This window comes from Manis javanica, chromosome 1 (assembly GCF_040802235.1).
Source record: "Manis javanica isolate MJ-LG chromosome 1, MJ_LKY, whole genome shotgun sequence".
In the NCBI taxonomy this organism is placed as follows: domain Eukaryota; kingdom Metazoa; phylum Chordata; class Mammalia; order Pholidota; family Manidae; genus Manis; species Manis javanica.
Genome location: NC_133156.1, coordinates 186,732,189 through 186,746,850, shown reverse-complemented (window position 1 = coordinate 186,746,850; position 14,662 = coordinate 186,732,189).

The following is a 14,662-nucleotide window of genomic DNA, read 5'->3' as shown; positions in this document are numbered from 1 at the left end:
TTTAGCCCCCTACGACAAATACATATTTGAAAATTTTAACCACAAAGTAAATTATTTAAGTTACTGATTGCTGTAAGCTGACTTACCTGAACTAATATCAGCAAATTTAAGGTCTAAGGGTACTAGACTAACTGTAGACTCAGATTACAGCTAGCAGAATTATATCAGTGAAATTATTCTTGCACATAATGGCGAATCTAAGTACAGAGTGAAGTCTTTTACTAAGGATGTTTTTACCTAAGATGAGCCATATATGTTTATTAGGACATTATGTGAAGAGACCAGACTTCAAAATCTAATTTTTATAAATATGCTCAATGTTCTCATTGGATAAAAGTGGTTATTAACTAATTTTCCAGAACAGCTGTACAGAATTTCTGCATGGCAGCCAGCTAAATGGCACAAAATAACATGTTTAAACTGGAATAGCTTATAATTTTATTTAAATAAAATTGCCGCTATAAAAAGTGCTTCCCGAAGCTAAGGAAAATATACAAATATTTTAATTAAGGCAAATTCGTTTTATAAAATCAGCCTTTGAGTTGTGATTGCTTTGTAAACAAAGGATGGGTCCAAAGAGAGCGCCTTAAACTCAAGCCTGACTTTCAGGCCCCTGTCACCCTATAAACCCGCCCTGAACAATTCTATTTTCTATTTGGAAAGAGAAACCAGCTGTGGGTTGGGTTTACTAGGTGACGTGTGATTGACTGACTCACCTGCTGGAGCAGCAGCGCGCACTCTCACCTTTTGTTTATGAGGTCTTGTTTCTAAACACGCGGGAGCCTCGGAAAGCCAGCGAGGCTCAACCGTCTGCAGCCTCCGCGCTGCGCCCTCCGCCCCACCCCGCCCCCGCCCTCTCCCCATATATGGGATGTTTAAATTTCCCTTTTGGACCCAGTGGCATTCTTCGTCGACATAAATAGCCCATACTGGTGAACTAATTCTCTTTTGATAGGTGGTTACTAGCAGTTAACAACCATTTATTTACTTGAGAAATTAATAATAAACTTTATAAACTAACCATCCACTTGCCCCTCCTCCCCAGTACAGGCCTGAGTTGGTTATTTTCAGCCTTTATTCTAGAGGAAGCTCTAGACGGATGGGAGGGAGGGCAAGAAAAAGTGGGGGGACGGAGAGAGAGGGAGGGAGAGAAACAGAGAGAGAGAGGCGGGCAGAGACTAGGAGAAGGTACAAGTGAAGAAGAATTAGGGAATATTGAGAATATGAGGAATCAGGTTCCTTAGTGTCCAGTGAATTAGAAAAAAATAAAACAACTCTTTTTTTCCTTGTGTTCCCCCGTTCTGTGTGACGGTTTTGTGAGAGCGTTGCTCTCGGCAGGTCGTGTCTTCCCCTGCCTCAACACCACCACCTCCCTTAATGCTATTTTAGCTTTTCCTCTTGTAAATTTCAGGGCCAGCTCGGTGGTTATTAAGGACACTTATAAGAAAGAGGGAAATAATAGAGGTGCTGACAGTGTTTTTGATGTTTCTTAAAAGGCAAAAACAAAACGCCCCCTTCTAAACAAGGGCCCACAAAGTGTACCTGCTTTTTTTTTTATTTGGGGAGGGGGGCGTTAGTTGAATGAGACTACTTTTTAATATGATTTAAATCTTTTTCAAAAAATTAAAAATATTTTACCCTATCATTTAATCAGCTGTAATTATAACACATTCAAAATGAATAATATGCCTTGACAGTATTTTTATTGTTATTGTTCATTGCATGATGTTCGACTGCTTTAGAAGCACAGGAAAGAGAAGTAAACGCGCTACAAATGGGGAATTACCCTCGTTTAGCATTAAAATTCATTTAGATAAAATTGCCACAAACATTTAAATGGGAAGATTAGTTCCCCCTCACGCCTTATTGCACTCGCTCAATGGTTCCGTTAAGAACATTTTACACGTTGGAAATTCCGTCTTCTCAGACGGCTTGCTGTTTCCTAGTTACCCACATTCAAAGCAAAGGCAGCGGCAAAGGCAGCCGCAGGAAAAAAAAAAGTTTTGGCAACTGGTCTGCAATTCATCCGCTGCCGGCCCCGGCCTTCCTCCTCCCACAGCAGTCGCCCCCCAGCCCACCTTCCCCACGCCTACCTCTTCTGCCCCTATTAACGTGATTTGCAGGGTCCTGCCTTCCAGGAAACAAGTTGCTTGGATGTAGTATTTGCATATAATATGAAAATACGAAGAAATATAAAAAAGCCAGTCTGTCCCTCCCCCGGCCTCCACTCTCCCGCTTCTGCTCTGAACTGAGGGTTTAATTTGAAAGTGCTGAGTTTCTCACATCCCCTCCCCTGAGCCCGCGAGGCACGTTTTTTGGTTTTGTTTTCTGCTAGGACATTTCCAGGAAATTCACCACTGCTTCTTACTTGTGTTAGAAACGTGTGAAAGAATTAGTTTGAAAAGCCCAGGCGACGTCTAGTTTCCCCCTCTCCTTTTCTTCTCTCTCTCCCTCCTCTCTGCCTCCCTTCTTCCCTCTACCTCCCCTCTGTCTCCCCCTCCCTTCGCAGAACCGCAGGAAAAGAAGAATGTCGGCTTCGACTGCCATCTTTTGGGGATTTGGAAAAACGACTCGGTAGGAAACGGAGGGAGGCGGAGGCGCGGGGGTGGGGGGAAACCCCCTTATTATCCTGTGTCGGAACTGGCTCCCTTAATCTGATGCTTAAATATTTGATGTGGAAAAATTACCCATAAAATTAGTTACTAACAATTTCAAATTGAAATCACTTATCGAATTATAAACGCATTAAAGCTGTATGGATGGTATTAGGAGTTCCTCGGGAGGCAGCGGGTGTCTCCTTGCAGTGCGCCCGGCCGGCGAGTTTAGCTCCGGGGAGAAGCACCCCCAGCGGAGCGCCGGGACCGGGGCGGGGAGGGCGGCGTGGCGCTCCGGATACCAGGGCCTCGGCCGGGGGTACCTAGCGGGCGGCCAGGCCCGGGCGGAGGCTTAAGCTTGCTAGGCTCGCGGGGGCGGGGAGGAAGGAGGGGAAGCAGCGGCTGTGGGAGGCTCCGACCCCCAGGCAGAAGCGCCTATCAGGAAACTTCGAAGTGAAGTCGAAATATTCCATAAAGGAAAAACACAGGCCCGACCCGCCCCCCTCGCGCCCGCGCCTCCCACGCGGCGCTCAGACTTTGCGCTCCCAGGCGGTTGCTGTGTGCAGCGTACCCCCCAGGTCTGCAGGCCCGGGGCAGGAGGGGAGATGCCGGTGGCCCGGGGCTGGGCCGATCTCTGCGCCGCGAGAGAAATTCCCGCGGGCCGAGGAGTCCTAGCCACTACGCGGCTGCTCCTACGTCCCGCCGAGCACCGGGTCCTGGCCCGGACGGGTTCCTCCTGCGAACAATCCGCTCAGAGCCCTGAGCACCTTGGAGATGGCGGCGGTGGGGGCGTAGGAGTAGCTCCCGCACCTCCAGTAAGCCTCCTACCTCTTCCCCACCCCGACCTGAAAGTCAAGTTTAAGGGTGCTGCTAATTTCGCCTCTGGAGACAAGGCCACTCCAGGTGTGCATATAAGATTGCGGACGGGCACCTCCTGAGGGGCTGTAAGGACTCCCTTCCCTTGGAGCCTCTCGGAGGTGCTTTTTAGGGGGAAGTAGGAGCTTTTTGATGGACTCTGTTCCCGAGTCCCACGGCGGCACTGGGAGTGCGGCTCTCAAAACTTGGGGCTGGGTAGGCACTTGTGACCTGGGCAGCGCCCTCCAGGCGGGTCTCGAGTGCAGGGGTCCGGAGCCGCAGCAGGGGTGACACGGGCAACACCCTGACGCCTTAGGCAGACGCTCCTCGGGATCACTTTAAAGCCTCTTGCAAACTTTCCCCTGTCGGATCCCAGCAGGCCCGCGGCCCACGTGAAGGCGGTAAAAACGTGACGTGATGCCAAGCTTCGGGGCAGGCGCTTGGACGCGGGGTGGAATGGCCTGGAACAGGGTGGTGGGGCATCCTGCCTGAGCATTTGCCCTTGTCTCGCTTCCCTCTCCCGTGTCACCCCGCACCCACTTGACTGTTTGGCGGCCCTGGGCAGAATCTACAAAAGGATGGGAATTCCAGGGCCAGGCAAAGAGCGGTGAGGGAGGCGTCTGATGGCGGGGCGTTGGGGTTCCCTTTTTGGCCCAATCTTCCTGCCCACGCGTCTGTAACATTCTCTTCCAAGGCGGAGCTGAAAGGAAAAACAAACATGTTGAACAGTCAGTCGGCTAACATTTGATCTTTTAAGAGTCTTTGCCCCAAACACAGATATTCTGGGGTCTCGGTGGGATGATGATGGCATTTGGGGGGTTTGGTTCTGGAGGCCCGCGCCCAGGGGTCGCCCCTCCGCTCCCTGCCTTCTGCCAGCCTGACGCGTTCAGCCCACCGCGGGTAAACTCAGGCGGTGAAGCCCTGGAGAAAAGGGATTTAGTTTTAAGCCAGTCTACCATCGATCGGGTCGGCAATTCCTACCCCTGCCCACTCCGCAGACACACTCACCTCTACCCTAAAGCATTAAGTTCATTACGCGAGCAATGATCTTAATCTTCAGGCGGAAATCGAGTCCCGGGACCTCGCCGATTCAGGAAACAGGGAATAAGTCACCTGCTAATGCACATGCCTGGCGGGCTCCTCGGGGAGGACACCTTTAGTGGCTGGGCGCGCTGCGCAGGGGTCCCCTGCTCCGCGCCCGCGCGTGCACCGCAGGGGTCAGGAACCTGTGTCTGCTTTCCTCGGGTTGGCGACCTTCTCGAAGGGGGGGATTGCGTGCACTCGCCTACTTTCCTCCTCCCGTCCCTTCTGCTTTTCTATGGGGCCCCCTCGCACCTCCACGCTCTGTTCCTCCTCCCTTCCCCACCAAGTGTCCCCAGGCTCCCCTTTCCCTCCACCCCTTCCCGCTGCCGCAGGTCTCGCCCTGCAGTCCCGGTAACCCGTTGCCTTTTCGCGCCCCCTTCTTCACCCACCAGTCTGTACATGGGTGGGTGGGGATCGCTCAGAGAGGGCTTCTTGAAGCCACTTGCTGAGGGCATCCTGGAACTTTAAAAGACCTGATTCCTTGATCTAGGGGAGATCCCTGAGCCCATTGATAATTCCATCCCAAAGAAACCCAGCAAAGCAGCAAACACCTCTCACAGACTCCTGCTCCCCATCATCCCCCTAACCCCCACCCCACCCCACCCCACACTTGGCAAGAAGCAGCGTCTGGCACCGCAGGGAGATGGAGGCGAGCCACACGCCCCTGTCCTTACTGGCTGACCCACAAGGCGCCAGCTTGTTCTGGAGACTCAGTTTCCACCCGACAGTCGTGAAAGCCGGGAAAAAACAACGTACACGGCTGTGTAAACCCACGTTCCCGCACCTCCATCCCACACAAATCTGATTTTTCAAGACATGCATTTTCAGGTAGTCTTAAACCGTGAACAGCGAGCTTTGTGCGTTATCTAGTGGGGGCGGGGATGGAAGAAAAGGAGACTCCCACCGCCCGCTCCAGTCTTTAATGTCTGAAATAACGAAATGCCTGTGTGGCAGCTGCTGCTAGAGCCAAAACTAACTCTTTGGAAGACGGAAAAGAGTGAAAGGCAAAGAAAGACTGTTCATTTTTTTTCCTTTGGTGCCGTTTGGGATGTCATCTGTTTCCTTGGCGACTGTGTTCAGCCCCCGGAGCCCCTGGGCTCCTGGATTGTTAGGGGGGAAAAAGCATGCTATTTCTGCACCGTCATTTATCACTGTCACCGCATAATGATTCCCCTTGCAGCCCCTTATTGATGTTTGTAATTGCATTATCTCATAAAGGAGGATGATCAATGAAACCGAGCCGTGCATTCTGGGGTCAGAGGAAGCCAAAGTACTGTTTGTCCCCTTTAATACAACAAGTACTCATTATCTTTAGGTCTGCATTCAAAAAATGATCCGATCTGGGGCTGACCCTGTCGGACATCCCAACACTTTTTAAAACGCGGTTTGTGTAACCTTTTGCTTAAATGCTAAATCAAGTACCTGTCTTGCATTTCAACGAAATAAGATGCTAAAACTGAATGGGAAAAGCGTTTTTTTCTTCCTTTCTTTTCTTTTTTCTTTTTTTTTCCGAGATGGGGGAAATGGTGTGAAGATGCACGCGATTTTACACTGCAACTGCTTAGTGATATGATATAGAAAAATCAACCCCCATCGACAGGGGACCCAAGTTATCTAAGAATGAAAAAAAATTGGGGGTGAGGGGGGAAATGGTATCTGGGAGCATATAACAAGGTCGGTACTAAAAGATTAGAATAAAACCACATCCGGTTTAATTAATAAGAGCTATAAACTGAAATCCCCATGATTCTGCCCTTGCTTCTTTTTTTTTTTTTTTTTACAGAGTCATATCTCTTCGGTTTAGATAAATGACTCTTGTGTCTGTTCGATTCTCACAACAGCAATAACTAAATCAGTTGCACATTCGGTATCTAAAATCGTCTACAAACTCCAGCAAATAAAAAGAAGTTCATTTGTCTATTAAGGCAAGTATTTAGTTGAGCAGAAAAGTTGAGTAACATTGAATGGAGTTCATGTAATTCCATGAAAATCAAGTCATCTTGTTGCACTGAAGTAAATGAAAAAATACAAAGGAGAAAAGGTCCAAGCGTAATTTTAAACTAAATGCATTATTGGACTGCGACAGTGAAAACGTGATTTTTGTGGCTGGGATGGAGAGTGGACATCAACTTTGCTAACATTTAACTTAAAAGTTTTAGAAAGGAAATACATATCCCAGGTTTTTCTAATCCATCATTTCAATAAATGAGGGTGAATAACTCCTTCAAAGATAAAATTGAACAAAGAGCTTATTTTACATATTGCAAGCTCTATTACCAAAAAGAAAAGTTTCCAATCTTCTCAAGATGAATTCTCCCATGTTAGTAAGACGACTCCCCAAAAAGACAAAAGAAAGAAAAGACCAAGTCCAGGTGTTTATTTTTAAAGTTCTAGAAATAATGTCTAAGTTAACATATAAATCAATATTTTAAATAAAAAGATTTAAATGAAAAGCCTTCAAAATATGAGAAAATGAGTAGTTCATGTTCCGATAATTTGACACGTTGACATAAAACCTTTAACCCAATGATAACAAAACAAAGGGTGAAAATGCTCCCATTTGGAAAAAGAACTTTAATGACAAAGCTAAGAATAGTTTCCACTGTGTCCAATATCACTTAATTTTTCTCTATAAAGCAGATTCTTCTAAAAAGTGTATTTTCCAGGAATTCTGTCAAACCACTTTGAAATAATACATGTTTTGTATTACTTAAATATTCTAGCACTTTCGCTCTTTGAAAATGCTCAAACTGAAATGGATATGCAGCCACGCATATATTTAATATAAATGGTATTTTGTCGTTAACATGAAATATTAAAGGAAGAATAAAACTTTGGGCTTTGTCAGTTGAGATTAGAATTTTTAGCATAATACTCTTTTTCAGAACACACAAATGAAATCCTTTGATTTTATCCAATCAACACAAGTCTTTCTCTTATTTGGTTGGGGATCTGGCATCGTGTACGTTTTCTATTTTTAATATTTAGTGTTATAGCCCACGGTTAAAATAATGAAAAATTAGTCTCGTTTCAGAAATTATTTATTTATGGAACGAACATGATTAAAACATAAACACACACAAACTGCAGCTGCAACAGAAAAAAAAACTTGATTTACGGTTATTAAATCTTTGATCGCCATGTTAATGTTTCTTTTTCTACCTTTCATTTGCATTTTAATCTATCGAATCTTTACAATTTTGCTGCCTCCTATTTCAATGATTGATTACAGATCTGAAATAAGAGAAACCAAGCCTAGCTTTTCTTTTTCCTTTCTTTCCTTCGTTTTCTTTTTTCTTTTTTCTTCTACCCCCCTCGTCTTCCCCCTGGGTAGATTTCTGAAACTTTCTCTCAATGCTAATGTAGACAGGACAAATTAATTCTGCTCTTTTAAATGTCAAAGATATAAATAAAAAACATTTTCTGGCCCAAATGTGAATATTTTCCCAGCCGCTTGTTTTCCAATCGTAAAAGATCATCCCAGCAAAACGTAATTAATTTAAACACACACGCACCAAGGCGTAGATTTTTTTAAAGGACTATGGTTAGTGAGTGAAAAGTAGGTGAGCAGTTCACGGTCCCTTCAGCATCAGTAGCCTGGCCGCGGCTTCTTTTTCTCTCTCACACGCTCTCAGAGATTTGGTCCTGAGTTCTATCTGTGATCTAAGTCACACAAACAAAAACAAGCCTGGTGGGGGCTTGCTGTGGTTAAGTTGATTTCTTGAGACAGGCAGTATAAAGACAAAAGGGGAAGCGACGCGGGTCTGTTTGTTTTCTTTCTCCGGCTTACCACTGCCCCTTTGCCCCTTTCTTCCCCGAAGCCTTCCCACACTCCCTCCCCCGATTTCTTTTGCTCCGCGGATAAGACGGTCATTTGCTGACCGCTTTGCCCGTAAAGCGTCACTTTTCGCGCTGGCTTGAGAGCAAGTGTGGCGGTGGTGTTGGAAGGCTCAGGCAGGACGTGGGCTGGGCTCATCGTCCCAGCGGGGCTGAGGGCCTCTGGGGCTCTGGCAGGCTCTGGCCCCAAACACTGCGCCTCCCGCCTGGCTGAGGGTCGCACAGGGGTGGGAGCTGCGTCCCTAACTGTAGCGCGGAGAGCCCCAGGTGTGAGCGGAGGCCGGGTGGGTGTGCACGCAGGCTCTCCCGCCGGCGCGCGCATCTGGGAACCTGCGAGGAGCGCCCCCCACACCCCCAGCGGCCCTCCGCGTCTGCTCCCGTGGGCCGAGCCCCTTGGTGAGGTTTTAATGCCCACAGCCACCGAGGAGCCCTTAGCTGAGCGAGGACCGACTTCTCAGGCGGGTCTAGGCTGCTAATGCTGCGTCCGCGTGTAACGCGCTGTGCCCGGGCGGAGGGCGAGCCGGGATGGGCCCCCACTCCCGAAATCCCTACGTGGGAGCACACACCATCAAGAATCGGGGTGAGGGCTGTGAGAAGTAAAACTAGCCCAGCGCAAAACTCCAACGAGGCCCTGGGACTCCGTGAGCACCCAAGGGCGTGCCCGCTGCCCAGGCACAGACCACCTTCTCCAGGCCCAGTAGCGGGGAGTCTTCCCTGCTCCCTTCCTCCTAGAGACTCCACGGATGGCTGCTGCGATCTTCAATAATGTGGACGCACGAGGCGGTTAAAATGGGGGCTGGGCGGCGGGGGGGGGGGGAGGACATTTGATCCAGGCTGACCCTTTGTCTTGAAGCAGATTAGGCAGCCTAGAAATAGGAGGAAAAACAGAACGTCTAGACAGGAAAACTTATTGTGTTCACAAAATATAAAAATGAACCGAGCGGTCTGGTACCTCAAGGGGTGAAGATAGATCCTTGTAGACAAGGGGGAAGACAAGACTGGGAAGATTTAAAGTGAAAGAAACAGCAGATTATTAAGAAAGTAATAGTAAGGTGTCCCATACACTACAGTTTTATTGTTGGGTAGTAACTACCCGATTTATTTATTGCCAGGGCTGTATAATAGAGATAATGACCACAAACTCAAGATAAATTCTTAGGCGCCCAGCTGGACAATTCTTTTTTATTTAAGAGAGCGAGTCTGAAAGGTGAGGCTCATCTCCTCCCCTCCTCGAAGATCCGTCTTGCTTTCTACCATATTATAAGCATGACATGCAAATAAATAAGTGCCGCTGGGTTTGTGTGGGTAGGCCTGCAGGATTTATTTCAGGTGAGAGAGAAACATACACGGAATATGAATTTCCCCAGGAGCTGCGGAGTGATTCCTTCCCTCTCCTCAGCCGCGCTCGCGTCCTGGTCTCCCTCCCTTTCTGTGGGAGCAGAGAGCGTCCCCTGATAAACACATTAACGTGTCATGTCTTAACTCCCCATTCCTTGACATAGAGGTCTGGGGAGGGATGATGGACAATGAAAAATGAAAAATGCGTCCCCAAAGTAGGGTGGCTTGCTGGGACTGCTTAAAGAGATTCCTGCCGATAAAGGGGTGAGTTGTTAATTATGACTTCCAGTAGGGGGATGGTATAGGAAGTTTGTTAATCCATATCATTTTGAAACGTGCAAAATGGTGCAAAAAGTTTGCTGTCCCGGATCTTCATCAGGCAGGTAGGTCCCAGGGGGAGCCTCCGGGCTCTTGGGACCTGTCCACCTTTCTGTGCCCTCAGTTTCTCTCCCTCGGAACCACTAAACCAACCCCCAGTCAGGCTTGGGAATTACAGATGACCTTGCTCTTTGACCGCCAAGGTCAGAAGGGAGCGGGCGGCTCAGGTGTTGGTTCCACTGACGCAAAGGCTGCAATAAACAGTCACCAGGCTGGCCTTTAACAAGGCGGCCTCCAGAGCTTCGCGTCCCCCACCTGCGCTCTGTGACAACTCTGGCAGATCCGGAGCCTGCCAAGATGAAGTCAGCATCCTTTTCGATATTCTTTTTCTTCCTCATTTTTTGGGTTATATTCACACAGAGTTTCAATTTTACAATAACCACTTATATCCAGAACTCCCTTGATCACGTTTGGCCAGGAAAAAAGCACCTGAGAGGGAACTGCGAGGAAAAAGAGAGGCTTAGAGGAAACGGGACGGGTGGTCGGGTGGAGCAAGGGAGAAAGGTGTGGGTGTGGGGGCGGGGAGATAGAGCCCTCGAGGCAGCAAGGAGTAGAAGGGGGCTCAGGGAGGTAAGGAGAGAAGGCAGAGGGGGAGTTTCGAGATGGAAGACAAGAGGCTGTCCCTGTAATTTAGTAGTTTGTATGAGGGATGATATTAAGAGACTGAGAACGAAGATAGTCCTCATCAATCTTTTACAATAGGGGTGTCATTCAAGTACAACTTTATCTTTGAATCAGAATATCTGTTTCAATGATTTCCATAAGCACATACATTATAATCTTCAGAGCCTTCGATATTTCTTTCTTTACTTTATTAAGTGTTATTGCAGAGGCCATTTATGAAGTGAATGATTCAACTTTTAATCTTCTGAACATTGAAGTGTATTCCTTTGAGTTTTCTTTTCCAAATAGTCTAAAATAACAAAAAGAAACTAAGCTCATTACATGAGAAAGTGACAAGCGTTTTGCTCTCAGCCTGGCAAGTTGCCTCATTCACTTCAAAGGATGATAAACTAATTGTTTCCAGAGTTTATAAGTAATTAAGCAATTATTGGAGGAATTTATGTAACAGTTTTATTCATGGTAGAACTTTCTAGTTAGAACAGCCCAGGACAAGTCTTCAAAAATGCCAAGATTTTAATAATTCAAAAGTCTGCCCTTTTTGTTAATAATGAAAACTATTTTATTTTAAAAAACACTGGGAAATATAAACAAATACAGTTTTCTTCCAGAGTATGTGATAGGTGAAGGTTATTATGTATAATTAATGCTGAAAGGAAAATGGACGTGTAATGATTCCAAAGATTAAAACATCTGTAACTATCAGGTTAAGGTTTAAAAAGTTAACTTTTAAAAACCATTCAGTTCAATTTGTCTAAATATGTCAGGTAGGAAACAAATATAGTGTCCTTTCAGAATTCCATACGAAAAGTTTAAAAAACTTCAGCATTTAAAATTTCAGCATTTTAAATCAACTTTTGGTGCCTAGACAATAAGAATTAATGCCAAGAAATGCTGAGTGCTTGCGTTTCTCTGATTTTGCAACAGAGAAAGGTACTTATTCATCCCCACTAAAACAAAGAAAATGCTTTAAAAACCATGTCAAATATATTAAATTCAAACAAACATTAATTCTACATTTCCACTCATTTTGTCATTTTAAAATACTTAGGTTTGTCCTAAATAAAACAGTATTCATTAAAGGGAAAACTAAGACTTGAAAAGGAAGTGGTGAATTATTTTGTAAGTTTCAGCAAAGCAAATGATACTTTATAGACATATTGTACATATATATATATATAAGAATTTACTTTTCAAATATATTTTTCCCATCAAGATGGCATCAGCTGTTTTTGTTTTTAGATAAAGCCTGTTTTGTTGTCACATGAAGAATTTAAAAATTAATAGAATTTTCATGTTAGAAGGAAACATCTTTGAACAATAATAAAATATAAATGTGAAAATCCAAGTAAATGACTGTAACGTCTTATTTGAGGTAATGTAAATCTCCTGGAAGTTGTTTGTAAAAAATTAGTGTGAGCTATTTCACTCTCTACTCCCCTCACCACAAAAAGTGGGAATCAGCTGTAACAGTCTTCACAAGGGGTGGAATCTCAGCACAGCAAAAAGTATTTAAAACATGACCACTGTCTCAAGTAGAATCCTTCCAAAGCAAAAGTCTGAAGTTTGCTGGAAATTGTATTTAAAACGTTCTGTGTGATTCAGGGTCAGTGTTGTTCTGTGGAATCTGTGTAAACTCTGGCAATTTAGATCTGTCATTGTGTCCCAATGTCTGATTGAATGTTTGTTGTGCTCTTTCTTTATTCTAATAGACTAGCATTGCATTATTAAAAACAAAAACTAATGCACCCTGGTTAATAGTAATGCAATCCTAATTGTCTAACACCGTGTGATAATTGACCTTCTGGACACCAGGCACACTTGGATTCACTTTAGGACACTTAGCTGTTTAAACTGACTTCATTACAGAAAGACAATCGTGACTTTGTTGCAGCTGGCACCTGCCGTATTTCACACGACATGCGGGCCATACCTTGCCAAGACAGCCACCGCCATGACTCACAATGGAGCAGGAAGTCAACTCCAGGCAAATTTTATAATAGCAAATGTGTTGTTATGATTAAGGAGGTTGAATTATTTTTGCTCATCTCTCCACAGTCTTAAGGAGATGATTAGAAGCCTGTTTTCTGGTTTCCTTGCAGTAAAAATATTGCCATATTAAGGGCTGCTGCAATGACGTTAAGTTGAAGTTTAATGGTGAAGGATTTTATGGTACATTGAATTTAAGATGTCCATAATAATACAATCCAGATAGAGAAATACTGTTGTTCCCTAGCTATACCCAAGTTGAACAGGGTCCTCTAGTGGAAAGGCTCAGTGGTGGTGGTGGTGGTAGTGGGGAGGGAGTTGTTAAGTCAGTGGCCAGACTTCCGGTCACTGTTGAGTAATCCTGACTCTGTGGGTAGGACACAACCTAACCTGTCCTCCATGGATCTTTTTCCTAATCTCTAAATGATAATATATTTCTGCTTTGCAAATCACTTCGCATTTTAGAAGGTGGTAAGGAATTGCTTTACATTCTACTGAATGTAATAATAAAGTCTCTCTCTCTCTCAAAGAGCTCCAGATTTTCTCGAGAGGAGTCCCAATTGGTAAGGGAATATTCCTCTGTCCTCAAAGTTCTAAGGGTCTCTTAGAATTCTGCGATGCTTTCCTTTGATTTTCCCTGCCTGGCCGCCAGAAGTAAAATGATAGTGCCTTATTGTTCCAAAGTATTTGCTGGAAGGAATTAATGCCTTTATTGATTAAGTTGTTTCACTGAAATAAAAGGTGACTTTTCTGCCAGTGATTAGACTGTGATCTAGCGGACTGAAAAACAACAGGCCAGGCTCCAAAGAGAAGAGCCAAGCCAGACTCATAGAGTGCTTCCCCCTTTCACAAGAAAAATCTACAGATTTACAAGTTTCCATTTAAATTCTGTGATATTCTTGTCTGGTTCTTGCCTTAAATCTTTGTATATTTCCAGCATGTTACATTGAATCCTTTTTTAAGACTGAAAAAGTTCCATGTGTGTGCCTGTGCATGTGTGTATGTTTTAAAATCTTAAGCACCTATGCACCCTGAGAATCACAGACAATGAATAACTCTGCCCTCAAGAGCTCATGGAGGGGGTGGAGTTGATCAAAAACACAGTCCCAACCCATAGCAGATAAGCAGGTGCTGTGGGAACACAAAAGTTAAACCAACAACCTGGCAGAAGGGAGACCCCAAAAGACTGTGATGGGCTGAGGTGAGGAGGAGAGTGCAGGTAGTGTTTTTATATCTGAGTTCAACTAAGAAAACAGAAGCCCCTGGGAATGTGGCTTCTGTTTTATGAATTTAATGCAGGGAATTGGTTACACAGGGGACAGAAGAGGCTCTGGAGGAAACCAGGTGGCAGCAAGGCAGTCCAGAGCAGGACGGTCACAGGGAGCTGTCATCCCAAATAGACTAGAGGCACAGAGGGAGGCAGGTGAGGTCCTGGACTCCAGGGGTCAGGACCACCTGGGAAAAGATATAACCAAGGCAGGCATGTTTAGTGGGAGTTGGAGTTACAGAGGAACTAGGAGAGGAGAGACAATGAGATGTCACTTCACCTCAGTTAGAATGGCTATTATTAAAGACTTCCTTCTGGAGTCTTTTTTTTCACTATGTAATTGGTCACCAGTAAGTACGTCCTTTTGGCTAAAACTAGCAAGAAACCAGGTGACACAGAACCTGGGAAACACAAGATAAGCCCTCCTGCAATACAGAGCAGAGCAAGGAACAGCTTTGAAGGCACACAGTTTCAGGAACAACACAGCTTCTAGGCAGATGTTACCCTCCAGGGGTCTTACTTTATTTTTCCAAATGAAAAGCATTATTGTTAATTTCTGAATGTGCTTGTCCAAGAATGTTGAAGGAGGAAAAGGATGTTCCAGGCAGGGTCACTGAGCTGAGAAAGAAAGTGGCTTACTTAGAAAATGGCAAGTTTGCCAGTGTGGCCAGAGCAAATGGGACATTGTTGGACATGAACT